Source organism: Eptesicus fuscus, chromosome 8 (assembly GCF_027574615.1).
Source record: "Eptesicus fuscus isolate TK198812 chromosome 8, DD_ASM_mEF_20220401, whole genome shotgun sequence".
In the NCBI taxonomy this organism is placed as follows: Eukaryota; Metazoa; Chordata; class Mammalia; order Chiroptera; family Vespertilionidae; genus Eptesicus; species Eptesicus fuscus.
The window spans coordinates 53,478,183-53,492,598 of record NC_072480.1 but is presented as its reverse complement, the minus strand read 5'-3'; positions in this window follow the sequence as shown (position 1 = coordinate 53,492,598).

Sequence of the window (14,416 nt, the reverse complement as noted above, 5' to 3'; positions counted from 1 at the left end):
TAATTCAATTAAATTTCTTATAAAATAATATTAGCTTTCTGCTAGTAATTGATAGGATAGTTGCTATTTAAATAAATGGGTTCAAATTTATAGATTATTTCTAAGTAACATCCAATTTATTTTTTCACTGTTTATTACCTGTTGAGAGCATAGCAATAATTTGGTCATCTATAAGCTAGAAAACTTTCATTAGAACCAGACCGTGCTGGCACTCTGATCTTGCACTTTTTCAAACTTAGGCCTAGTCTCTTTGATACTTTGTTTCAATGAAGATGACTACTAAACACTTATAGGCTCAGTTGTTTCTTCCTACTAAATTTAATTTAGCAGCACACAAAAAGCTACTGTGCCAGGTTGGCATAGCTCAGTGGTTGAGCATTGACCTATGAACCAGGAGATCATGCTCAATTCCCAGTTGGGGCTCATGCCTGGGTTGCAGGCTTGATCCCCAGTATGGGCATGCAGGAGGCAGCCGATTAATGATTCTCTTTCATCGTTGATATTTCTATCTCCCTCTCTCTTCCTCTCTGAAATCAATAAAAATATAATTTTTAAAAAGCTACTGTGATTGCCTGATAAACAATAAAGTATGTAGATATTGAGTTATAATGCTATACACCTTAAATTTGTATATTGTTGTTAATCAGTGTCCTCAATAAGTAAAAATAAATAATTTTTTTTTCCAAAGCAAAACCCAGGATACAAAAGAGTTATCACTGTCTGCATATCAGAAATTTTGGGAATCATAATAGATATATATTAATACATTCTACTTTTATATTATATTATAACTAGGGGCCCGGTGCATGAAGATTCGTGCATGGGGGGTGGGTCCCTCAGCCCGACCTGCACCTTCTCCAATCTGGGTGCCCTCAGGGGAGCCCTCTCCAATCCGTGAATTTCTGTCTGTCTTTGCAATCATATGAGTGAATTGTCTGAGACCCCAACCCAGTTTTGTTTGATACTCACAGAATAACAGAGGTCTTTTTTTTTTCTTTGCTCCATTGGTGGAGATTTTCTAGAAGTTGCAGGATATCTTCCCTTTAATTTTTCCTCGACACTCTGACTTTACTTATGTCTCTCATCTTTGCTTCCCGCCATCCCCCACCCGCAACAGTAACTTGCTCCAGGCTCACTTTGCTCTAGTGTCTAGGAGATCCCACAACACATCTGCCACCAGAACTATGATTCCCAGCATTCCTGGTGCTCCCCACACTCTGGGCTTCCGCTTCCAGTCCAGGGGCTGCCACCAGAACTATGATTCCCAGAATTCCTGGTACTTCCCGCACTCTTGGTTTCCACTTCAGGTCCAGGGGCTGCACAAACCAAGTGGACTGTGAACTCCAGCCGCCCCCAGGCTGGGCTGACAGGACCGGACACTCCAGCGGCATCCCTGGGACCCAGCCACTCGGCACCTGCACATGTGCACACTGCCCACAGGCCCACCATCTTTGTCAGGTTAATTTTCATACTCACTCCTGATTGGCTGTGTACCATCAATTTACATATTTGTTTATTAGTAGTATAGATATATTGTAGTATACATATATAAAAATCTCATAATGTGAGTAGCACTCCATTCCTACAATTCTTTGTTCAAAAAATGAGTAATCCTAACAGTCAGTTAGGAATAAAATCAGAATGGAATAATTTTAGTTCTTTTCTTTTAACATGTTATGAAGTCAAGTCAAGAATGCAGTTCAACCTATCAACTTAAAAAGCTTTTGAAAAATATAATCCATTAGGAAAGCTATCAAGTCATTTATATTTCCATTCAGAAATAAAAGCATGTCATTTAATATACCACAAACACTAGAGAATATCATGTATTGTTATATCATATATAACAATTTAGACCACTTTATACACTAGACAAAACTGAAAATGTTCAGTGAAGTTGGCTCTATTTCCCAGCTTCCATAGATTGCAAAGTCTACCTAGTGATCACATTAAATTATTGCATTCTACTAGTATTTCTGAAATATCCAATATTGTGTTTATTTACTTTCGCCTCTGCATGCCAGGCAAACAAATTCTAATTTGCATGGAGTTTTTTCCCCTGGACACAGACTTTGATGTCTTCTTACCTAATAATAGACAAACATATAAATTGACCATACCTCTGCTACACCCACCAGCCAATCAGGAGGGAATATGCAAATTAGAAGGACAAAGATGGCGGCTGCCCAGCTGTTCCAGGAGTGGAGTGGCCAGGCAGGGCAGGATGCCTGCTATGAGAGGGAAAGCGGGGGGCAAGGGGATCTACAGGAGCGGCACTCCTGCCCCTCAGCGAAGACAAGACTGCAGACTCCGGAGTCTGCAGCAAAGATGAAGATGGCAGACTCCAGCTGGAGTTTATAGCAAAAACGATGACGGCAGACTCTGTCTGGAGTCTGCAGCGAAGCAGCGAAGACAAAGATGGCAGACTCCAGCCTGAGTCTGCAGCGAAAACACTGGCCAGAGCAAAGGCCTGGGTTCCAGATGCCGGAGGAAAATTGGTGCTGGAAGGAAGGCCTATTGCACGAATCTCTTCATGTAATGGGCCTCTAGTCTTATAATAATATTTCATGCAATTAATAATCAGTTGCTAATAAAAATTATTAACTTGAGTTATCTACAATTTTAATATCCTACATCCTTGTCACAATAATTATTCTATAAGTTTTAATCAATGCTTGTATAATTTTGTATTTTTATGGATTCTCATTGTGTGACTGCACACATAATATGAATTAACACTAATGTATAACTTCCTACATATGTCCTCAAATATATCTTTTGTTCTGTAAGGGGCTTTCACTCTTATCTTGATATTTAGATTGATGTTTCACAATAAGGAAAATAAATAGATACCCAAAGTTTTAAAGAGAAATGACCAACACATCCATGTCAGGTTTAGTTAAAGATAAAAATAAAAGCATTCCAGATATTATCACCTTTTTATTAGATTAAATCCATTTAAAATAGCAAGACATAAGGTCAATATAATTCGGTCAATCTTACCTAATAATAGATAAACATGTAAATTGACTGTACCTAGGCTATGCCCACAGCCAATCAGAGTGAATATGCAAATTAACTCAACAAAGATGGCGGTTAATTTGCATACATACCTGGGTCCCGGGAACCTCCTCGGCACCCAGGTCAATCCCAACCAGCCATCAGGCGGAGGCTTTAGGCTTGGGAAGGGGCCAAGCCAGCAATGGGAGGGGTGGGGCCCCCTGCCCAAACCTAAAGCTTGGGCAGCCCGAGCTCGCAATCAGAGGGGGCAGGGGCCGAGCCTGGGATCAGAGAGAAGGGGGAAAAATCAATGGAAACATATCCTCAGGTGAGGTTAAAAATAAAAATAAAGAAAGAAATGTCATATACTATGAAAGACACATCTTGAAAATGCCTAAAGAAAGTTGTCATTTTTTCATGGTGAAGGGACTGGAGTCCGTGTTGATGAAAATAACTTGGCAGCTGCAGTGACTGGCTGTGGGGTGATGGGGTTGGTGCCTTCCCTGATCAGCCTGGTTGCCTCCCACAAAGGGAGGCTAGACTGCGGCTTAGGTCTGCTCCCAACAGACCTAAGCCATCAGTAGGACATCCCCTGAGGGCTCCCAGTATGTGAGATGGAGCAGACTGGGCTGAGAGACCCTTCCCAGTGCACGAATTTCATGCACTAGGCCCCTAGTTAACTATATATTAGAAATAAATAACCATATTTTGAAGACCCCATTCACAATATCATTTAAAACGACATAGGAATAAAGTTAAGACAAAATGTGCAAAAGATATATAATGGAACATATTAAATATTGCAATCACATTTAAAGAAGTCCTAAATACTGAGATCATGGATTGGAGAACTAAATATTGTTATGATCGCAATCTTCTCAAAGTTTTTCTGTAGATGTACAATATCATCCGTATCTTAATAAGTATTTTGGATAAATTAAAAGGTTTACTTTAAGATTTATATAAAATGGTAAATGCCCTCAAAAAACAATTTTGAAAATGAAAATCGAATTTGATTTGTACATATTGATTTCAAGAATTTTTATAAAGCTACAGTAATTGAGGCAGTGTGGTTTTGGCATAAGGACAGACATATAAATCAATGAAATGGACTAGGGCATCTAAAAAGAGGCCTTGTGGGATGTTGAGCCAAGGGCAGACCAGAAGGGGTCAATGGGGAAAAAAAAGAGGACATATGTAATACTTTCAACAATAAAGACTTAAAAAAAAAGAGGACCAGGCTTAAGTGGCCTAATGATTTTCAAAAACATTCTCCAAAATCTATACTAACAAAAGGGTAATATGCTAATTAGACCAGACATCTTCTGAATGTCCTTCCAGACAAAACCATGGTGGCAGGGGCAGAGGCAGAGGCAGTTAAGGGTGATCAGGCTGGCAGGAGGGAGCAGTTAGGGGGCGATCAGGCTGGCAGGGGAGGGCAGTTAGGGGGCAATCAGGCTGGCAGGGAAGCAATTAGGGGCATCAGGCCAGCAGGCAGAGGTGGTTAGGGGCGATCAGGCAGGCAGGCAGGCAAGCAGTTAGGAGCCAGCAGTCCGGATTGCAAGAGGGATGTCCAACTTCTGGTTTAGGCCCGATCCCTGCCGGTAGTAGGACATCCCCCTAGGGGTCCTGGATTGGAGAGGGTGCAGGCTGGGCTGAGGGACCCCTCCTCCATGCACAAATTTCGTGCACTGGGCCTCTAGTAATTATATGAAGAAAAATGTTTTGTATAGAAGTATGAGTTCCTGCAATCCCAATAATTTTGGTTATGTAGGTCTAAATTGAGGGTTACAAATCTGGACTTTTTTGCTTCCTTTTTTAGGGGAGGGAGGAAAACTGAGGTCCAAGCAATAACATTGTTAAGAAACTTAGGCAAGCATGGCATTAAAGAGAAATGGTCAGTATATAAGACCTCATGATTATATCTCATTTCACCCCAAAAACAATAAAGACATTCACAAATATACTCCCACTAGATGTGTCTGGGGCAGTATGAGAATTTCCACAGGATGATTGCAAAAACTGAGCTTCAACTGTTTCTCTATTCTAACTTTTCATCTTCCTTAGACCGACTCTTACCTTGTCTCTAGTCTACACTTTTCCCATTACAGTTTACTCTCTACATATCAACTTTTGTCTAGATGAGTGAATTAGTCTCCTTGCACATCTAAACCAATTCTCAAAAGTATTTCAGATTGTCAGGAGCCAAGAGTTGGTCAAAGGATTAACTCTGACCTTCAGTAAGTTACTGAAACAGAAACTCATGGAAACTAGGCCCACTTCCTCTTGGACAAAGCATTCCTTCTGTAGCCGCCCTTCAACCGCCACACCCTTTATCTATAGTCAGCACCCTTTACGACTTTAGCCGATTATCTAGGTCAGCCCCCACCCCTCCTAGGCATCTCCCCTTCTAGAAACCACATATAAGGAACGCTGTAAAAAATAAAATTTCGAGGCTTGATCAGAAACCCCTTTGTCTTGCCTCCATTCTTCTGCGTCCCTTGTCTGTCTCTCATTCTCTTAGGTGCGCCGCCTCGGTACCCCCGTTAGAAGACCCCGCTGGCCGGGGCATCAGATCATGCTACTCTTCTCAAAATTCTTCAAAAGTTATTGTCTCACTCAAGCTAAAACACCAAGTCCTTACTTTGAAGAGGCCATACTCCCTGGCCAAGATCTGCCCTACTCCCTGCTTCCAAGACCCTACCAAGTTCTCTGTCCTTCAACTCTACTAGCATTTCTGTTATTCCTCCAATCTTTACAGGATGTTACATTTGTTATTCCCTATGAAATGTTCTTCCTGTAATCATTAGGGAAGATACGCATGCAATGAATACGCCAATATTTCTTAAGTTTTTCTCAGATATGCCTTCCCTGAGCCATACTATCTATAATAATAAAAATGCAATATGCTAATTAGACCAGACATCCTTCCGGACAAAGCCGCAGTGGGCGGGGCCACATCAGAGGTGGCAGAGGCAGAGAATTTTGTGCATCCAGCCTCTAGTCTAATATTATCTCCCCTGGCACTGGCTATATAACACATGAGGCCCAAAGCAAAATTAAAATATGTGTCTCCTTATTCAAAAAGCATTAAGAATTTCAAGACAGTGAAAGCAGAGCATTAAGCTAAACACAAGGTTCTTCTGAATATGGAGCCGTGTGTGACAGCATAGGTCAAATGTTTCTAAAACTGGCCCTGGTTTTATCATCATCCATCCTTTTTATTTTCTAACTTCTTAATTTACTTTAGTCACATTCACATCACTTAATGGTTCTTGCCATGTCATTTATTTGGTTATTATCAATTTCTCTCCAGTTGTATGTACCAAAAAAATGGGATTTTTTTTTTTCCCCACTGCCACACTCACAGCACTCTGAGTGGTTCATGAAAGTAGTGGACAATCAGAAAATACTTGTAGACTGCATAATGTATAAAAAGAAAAAAAAATTCTTAACAATATATTTGAATCACTATAGCTCCCTACACTAGTGTTACCAGGGAAAATTCAAGATGGAAGGATATATTTTTAAAGGAGTAATGATAATTTAATGTAAAACAAAGTAGCTTATCTTTCATGATAAACTCTGGTTAAAACAATATTTTAATAATAAATTAGCTGAAAATGGTTTTATTTGAAAGGTTTGTCTTGCTTTAGATAAAATTCTGAAATTACACATTGTAATAAATGATTTAAAATGTCTTCTACTGACATTCAAATTTAAAGTTTTAGGCTAGGCTTTGTTTTAACATTAAAAATGTAAAACTTGTGAATACTGCAATAGAGTGTGAAGTGACACATTTAATTCCCATCAGATTCCAAACTTCCAATCTTACAGATCATAGCTGTAGGGCATTTTTAATAACTTTGCCTGAATACATCTCTTCTGTTGCTTTTAGTCTTTGTGAAAGTTTTTAATTTTACAAGAAAGTACACCTTTTAATATTAAAGTGAGTAGACTATATGATCTCTATCAATCCCTTAGGTAATACATTTCTCAAGTTTCTGAATAATTATGACCTTGGAGATGATGAGAAAACTAACAAAATCTATGGGGTTTTAAAGCTTTTAAAATCTTGTACCCTTGCTCCAGTCAGATGTCTCCATGGCAAATCCGCTTGTGGTGTGAATGACAATTAGACATGTTGTATATTCGGAGAGTGATGTCCTGTGTTACAGTGTTGCAAGTACCAACGATATAAAAGCAGAATAATAGCCAATTATTATGTTAGTTTTATCACAAATATGAAGTAAATAAATATTTATGTATTAAATTAAAAATTTTGATATGTATATCCTAATATCTATAGAAAAATTTAAGGATCAGGAAGGTACAAAAGAGAGTTAATTATACACATATCCACATATACACATACAGGTGTCTGTATATACATAAAGCAAAATAAATATGTTGCAAAATTTCTATTTTATTGAGTTATAAATACCTTTTTGTCTAATTTTTGCAATATTAATTATCAACTATGCTCTGTGAAACCATTTTTTCTGATAAATAATAGTCTCCTTTATTGATATTTCAGTCTGCTTCTAATAACTACTTATATCATTTTAATTATTTAGATATATTAGTTTATGATAAGACTTAATGTCTACTTAAAATGTCAACATATCTTAGTCTCCCCCATCTTTCCATAAAGACTAGATATATGGTCCCAATAGCTCTGAGTGAGACAAGAAAGACAAATGCTTTCTCACCACTTCTTCCTTCTTCTTGCTCCTCAGTTGTTTTGAAAGAAAGTGTTTGTTTATTCCTTATTTTCCTAACATAGTCTTTAATCATCTATTGATTTGCAGTTTCTCTGTGTAGGGACTTTGTGTTCTCAGAATGACAGGCCTAGAAAATCCAGCCCTCCCCAAAGGGTGCACTGACAATTTCCGGAGGGCCTGAGGAAGCTCTCAGTGCACACAGGCTAGTGGACATGTGCATTGATAGTGTCAGCTATTGACTGACCTGCATGGTCACTTACACTGCCTTTGGGTCCAGGCTCTCCTACCCTGGTGTGTAACCCGCTCTGTAACCAGAGGCACAACTCTGGAGCCTCAGGCAAGACCATCGAAAACCAATTCACCTGCACTAGCGTCCTATACTCTCAGAAAAACTGTGTTTCTTACTCACCAAACATTTGCAACATAGGCAGCTCCACTAGGACTCTCTCAGATCAGTTCCTTTCCTCCTTATTTCTCCATACGTCAGCACCTTTTCAGACCAATGGTCATCACCAGCAGCACCTTGTATACTGTTAGAGGCTGCGTGGCATGTTTCATTATATGCAATTGAGAATGAAAGAAACTAAACATTGCATCCCTTTCTGATGGTGAGGATAACGGTAAGAGATCATTTCTTCTACATAATTTCCACAAATCCATATCACACTAATAGAAGATGTCTATCTTACTATTTAAAATGATTTTACATCTTTTGATATCTGAATAATACTATTTCTTTAAACTCTGTCATGGGGAATTTAATAATTGGTCCCCAATAAAGTGCTGTAACCACTTTATTTTTAAGATACTTCAGGCAATAACATATTTCAAATGCCAACTGAAGCCTCTTTTACTAATACCAGTAAAAAATATCTGTCTAAAAACAACAAAAAAATATATAAAAATTTGAGAATATTCTGCATTAGAATATATTGCCCTATGATTTAGTAAACTTCATGACCATCAATGCCTTTGTAATGCTATTAAACCTCAGGTTCCATAAATGGAATCCTGCTTTGTATAAGAAAAAGTTGGCTTAAATTATGTATAAGATCCATATGAAAATAATGAAATTGTGCTATTTATTTTCCTCATACAACCTCTAAATTTAATTAGTTTAAATGGCCAAATACTTGTCAGAGCAGTGATTTTCGTGCATTATGAAGATTTAGATGTTAGTTGAGACAGATGAGCAAACTAAAAAGATGGAGTTAAAAAAAATAAACATATGCATGAAATTTTTAGAAGCCTATAGTAAAATAAGCTCATGTTTATTATTTCTCTCCTTTGATATAGCTTGAAAGCAAAATGGTATAAAAGTAAGTCCTCACTTATCTTAGAGTTGTCAAATTCTTAAAAACTGACTTCAAGAAATGGTGTATAATGAAACCAATGTTACTATCTACCTAATAAAAGAGTAACATGCTAATTGACTGTACCTTCACGATGCCCACCAGCCAATCAGGAGTGAGTATGCAAATTAACCCAACAAAGATGGTGGGTTAATTTGCATACACAGGCACCGAGTGGTTGGGGGTGGGGCAGAACCAGACACTTGCATTGTCGCTCCGGGCCTATGGGCAGCGTGGGAAGGCAGAAAGGTGGCTCTGGCCAGAGCGAAGGCGCTGCCAGCAGCCAGGGGAAGGAAGGCCCATTCTTTCATGAATCTTCATACATCGGCCTCTAGTAGACTGATAAAAACAAAAGTTAAGTTCCTAAGACATTTTTTTTTAATGTGTACATACTTTTCTCTTCTTTTTTTTTTAAAAATATTTTTATTGATGTCAGAGTGGAATGAAGAGGGAGAGAGAGAGAGAAAAACATCAATGATGAGAAAGAGTCATTGATCAACTGCCTCCTGCATGCCCCACACAGAGGATTGAGCCCACAACCCAGGGATGAATCCTAACCGGGAATTGAACTGTGACCTCCTGGTGCATAGGTCGATGCTCAACCACTGGACCACGCGGGCTGGATCTAAGACATATTTCTGATCACAAAAAAATCACCAAACATTTAAATAAGGATCCAAGACACGTAATAGTAAGCATCAAAATAAATGTGAGCTATACTTACATTTAAGAAAGGTTAATAAAAGCAAGGAACAATTAATTTCCAAACTGCTTGTTCTAGTTCCAAGTTGGGAGTGGCTAGAGTTTCCCTGAAGATTAGAGTGCAAGTTGGGAACCAGCCCTGGACAGACCGACCTTCCGGCACAGGGTGCACTCAAACACCTATACTCACACTGGGACCACTTCACCTAACATGCTCATCTTTGGGAGGAAACTGGAGGACCTGGAGAAAACCCACACAGATATAGGGAGAATGTGAGAACTGTACGCAGACAGTGGCTCTGCCTGCGAATCAATCTTTTTTCTCATCAGTTTTATAACAAAACAATGTCACTCAAAGACCTGCTGTATTATACCATGTCCTTATGTTAATGTTACAAATAATAATTTCATTGGCTTGCTTTCTACAAATTTCAGAAGTATTGCAAATATTTATTTTTAAATATCTGTATAGGAAATTATTATTTGTCATCAATTACTCCTGAAGAATTTCCCATTTTAAAATTTGAATGTTTCTCCTAAATACACTAAGGCCCAGAAAAGTATGTACTTGAAAGTTCTTGTTTTGTGTTTGTTTGTTTTTTGCATCATATATATTTTATTATTTTCAATTGAACTATGGCTTCTTAATAAGAAAGTATTGCACATTTAGAATTTTGCTGTTCACCTCTACACACATGATGGCTAACTCAGTAATCTATTGCCATAATGTGCTGCATAACAAACAATCCCCAAGCATCCGTGGTTTACTACAAGAAGAACTTTTGCTCATATATCTGGGAATCAGCTGAACTACCCTAGGGTGACCGGGGTTTTCAGAGTGTGTGCACATTACCATGCCCTGTGATTAAAAACAATGGAAAACTTCAATAATTCAAGTCAAGAAAGTCTACTAATGGCCTAGCTAGTTCAATATCTTCCTATTGGTTGTGTTTCTCTTTGGAGAACCCTGCATTAAATGTTCATGTTTGGGCAAATTTCAGATTGTGCTTCCTTTTTAAATTTTTCCTTCTTCAACTATCAACCCATTTTAAATTCCTATAATTGATATGTTTGAAGCCTGTATCTTTAGATTTTTGTTCACTCTCTATGTAGCTGCTGAAATCAGTTTAGATGCATTTGACAAAACCTTTTTCTCCACAGATTTTCTGTAATATAATGAAATGTTAATTAAATTAAATCCAGAATTATTTATTTTCAGACATTGATAAAGAAAAATAATTCTTGTATCATCTATATCAGTAACTTGTTAGACTTGATTTAAAATGTTTAAGTATTTTTCTCTAATGTTAATTATGGTTAAGTATATACTTAATCACACTACACACAGAAATGTGTGTTTGTTTGTGTGTGTGTGTGTGTGTGTGTGTGTGTGTGTGTGTGTGTGAAATGCATGATTTCCTATCTCTGAAAATCAGCCAGCATAGAATTACTATCTAACAAAAACTTTTATTATGCTTTTCTGTTTATCTAAATTTTTTAATTACACTGAGTCCTTTCTTATATTTTGTTCTGCTTTATTTCCTCAGAAAATAAATTAAAGAAATCCTTTTTATTTTAAAATTATTTTTTGATTGCATCTTAATCTTAACTCTTGTTTTTTATGTCAAGAAAAAAAGAATAATAAAAACTCTCCTTTCAATTTTACAGTGCTTGACAATAGAATTTATAATAATTAACAACATTTTATAATTTATTACATATAATTTTATTTTGAGACATGAAATAGATTGCATAATTAGTAAGTTATCTGTATGCATGTGTATCAGTCAGGGCTACATCGGAGAAACAGAACCAGTAGTCTATTTTATGAGACTCATTTGTTTTTCTTTTATGCATAATAGGTCCTTAACTCCAACTGCTAAAATTTGTTTCTCTTTGGTTTTCTTTATCAAATTGAATATAATTATTGCAATCAAATAAAAAATCTGGAGCCAAAAGATCTTGTAATAACAACAGTTACTATTATACTTTGGCCTGGATTTTTCTGATCATGCAAAAATATTTAATTAAAATTGAATTATAATACTTCTTCAATTTGTACTTATTAACTAACCAAAATATTAAATGACATATTTCACTAAACTTTTACATTTTTATTCCATATTCATAAGTTTAAAAATAAATAACTTCTAATTTTAATTTCCAAATGAATCCTCTGTTTGCACATTATTAGATAAGCACTTTCAGAAATGTCTTCAGAGAAAACCTAAAGAATTTTAACCACAATTATAGACTCTAGTGTTTTGTGTAATCATTGATTCAACTAAACTCTCAACATAATTTTTAAATGGGTGATTTAATTCCCTTCAATTATCCTACATTTGGTAAAGTTTTATAATTTTATTTTTATTTGCCTTTTACCCATTCATTATAGGAATAATCCCTTTAGAGAGTATGACCTAGTTAATTAAAATCTTTAGGGAGTAATGCAAATATTTCATTTAAATTCTGATTATTTAAAGACTAATTAGAAAGTCCTTTTTGTTACCATGATCTGGGGGGAGGAAGAGAATCTAAAACAGAAAACATATTAATAACTAAGAAAAATATAATCTATAAATTATTTACAATAATTGATTAAGTTATATTTTCTTTCTGTAATCATGTTAGCATTACTTTTATAGAATGAAGAATATGTAAATAAAATTTACATATATAAATGCATATAAGTTTATTAATGATTAACAAATGCTGTTTGATTGTAATAGCATTTGTTACATTAAAACAATCTTTGAATAAACAGTTCAATTAATGACTATTTTCACTTAGGTAACTATTTGATTTGAATTTTCACCTTTTATTTTCAAATAATTGTTTTAATTTTCACTCAATAGAAAGTGCACCTACAAATTTTAATTTTAATGGATCTAGAGATCTCATGACTTAACATTTTTAAGAGAAATATGTAAAAATGTAAAAACAGAGGGGAAACCAAGATGGCAGCATAGGTAAATGGCAGTACTCAGATCCTCCAACAACCACATCAGCATTACAACTAAAATACAGAACAACCATCATTTGGAACCTCCTAAAATCTGGCTGAATGGAATGAACTAGAGTGTTAAAGAAGAAAGCTCGTTGAGACTGTTAGGAGGGGTGGAGGCATGGAATGGGCTGGCCCAACACCCACGTGTGGCGTGTTTTTAATCGGGAGGGATATTTGGCTAAGGAGGTCTCCTGTGAGGAGAAACAGGTCCAGCCCCACACCAAACTCCCAGCCCAGGGTTCCAGTGCCTGGAAGAGAAGTCCCCACAACTAGGAGCTGAAAAACCAGTGGAGATGGTGGCTGAGTGACAAGGAGGCAGCTGGAGACCCAGACAGCTCCTCTTAAAGGGCCGGGGCACAGACTTACTCCTTCTGAGTTCAGCGCTGGGCAGCAGCTTGGGGGGAATTTGGGGCATACAGAGAGGAGCTGAGTTGTCTGGCCTTAGGACAGGAACTCAGGGGCAGCTTTCTCCCAGACCAGGGTGCTGGGACCTCCTCCCACAGAGCTGACTGTTGGGGGCCATATCTGAGTCTCCATCAACCTGGCTCATACTGTTCACCCTATAGAAATATGAAAGTACCCTTATTCTGCCTGCCTTTCTCTAGCCAGTGGTCCTGGATAATTTTCTTTGTAATGCTTGTCATTACCTGAAATAACCTTAACAACTATTGACTTCCAACTAAAAGAGAAGTTTTACAATTGCTATTTCCTTATTCAGTTATCTTACTTTTTAACCTTCCGTCCCTAAAATAGTTCCTGACAAGTGATAGGAGCTCTTTAAATATTGATAAAATTAATTAGTACAAAATACATATATGCTTTGATCTTCAGTTTTATGTGTCAACTCATCAAGGTTAGAGCACCCAGTTATTCAATCAAGCACTAATACCAGTGTTCTGTAGAGGTATTTTGTACTTGTGATTGACAGCTGAAATCAGTTGATTTTACAGAAAGGGAGATTACATTGAATAATCTGAATGGGCATGATCCATCCGTTTAAATGCCATAACTGCAGAACTGAGGTTTCCTGGGAGAAGAAGTTCCACATTGATCTGTAATCTCACCTCCTGACTCAGCTCCTTTCTACTTTCAGCCTGCCATTTTCGGTGATCTGCCATGTTATTCAGAATTACTTATCCAGCCAAAATCACAGAAGCAAATTCCTTAAAATAAGTCTCTCTCTCTCTCTCTCTCTAATAAAATAAAATGCCATTTTTAAAATTAAATTCTGTTATGTTTACTCTCTGAGCATAATATCTCTAGGTAGAGAATAAGAGAAAACATGAAAAAAGATATTGAGGTATATTGTTAATAATAGACTGTGATTGTACACATTATACTGTAAATGAGCCTTTTCTATTACTCCCACAATATAGATCAAAGCTTCAACTCAAACTAAAATTTATTAATAAGAAATCATGAGGAAAATTAGAATATAATTTATGATTTTAATAAAAACAAAAATATATACTAAAACTTGCAAAATTAGTGCTCAGAGAACAATTTATAGCTGCAAATGCCTCTATTAAATTAGAATAAAGGTCTAAATCAGAGGCCAATCTTTCAATTTCTAGCTTAGAAAACAAAAAATAAAAATAAAAAGTAACACAAAGCAAAATAATATTTAATGA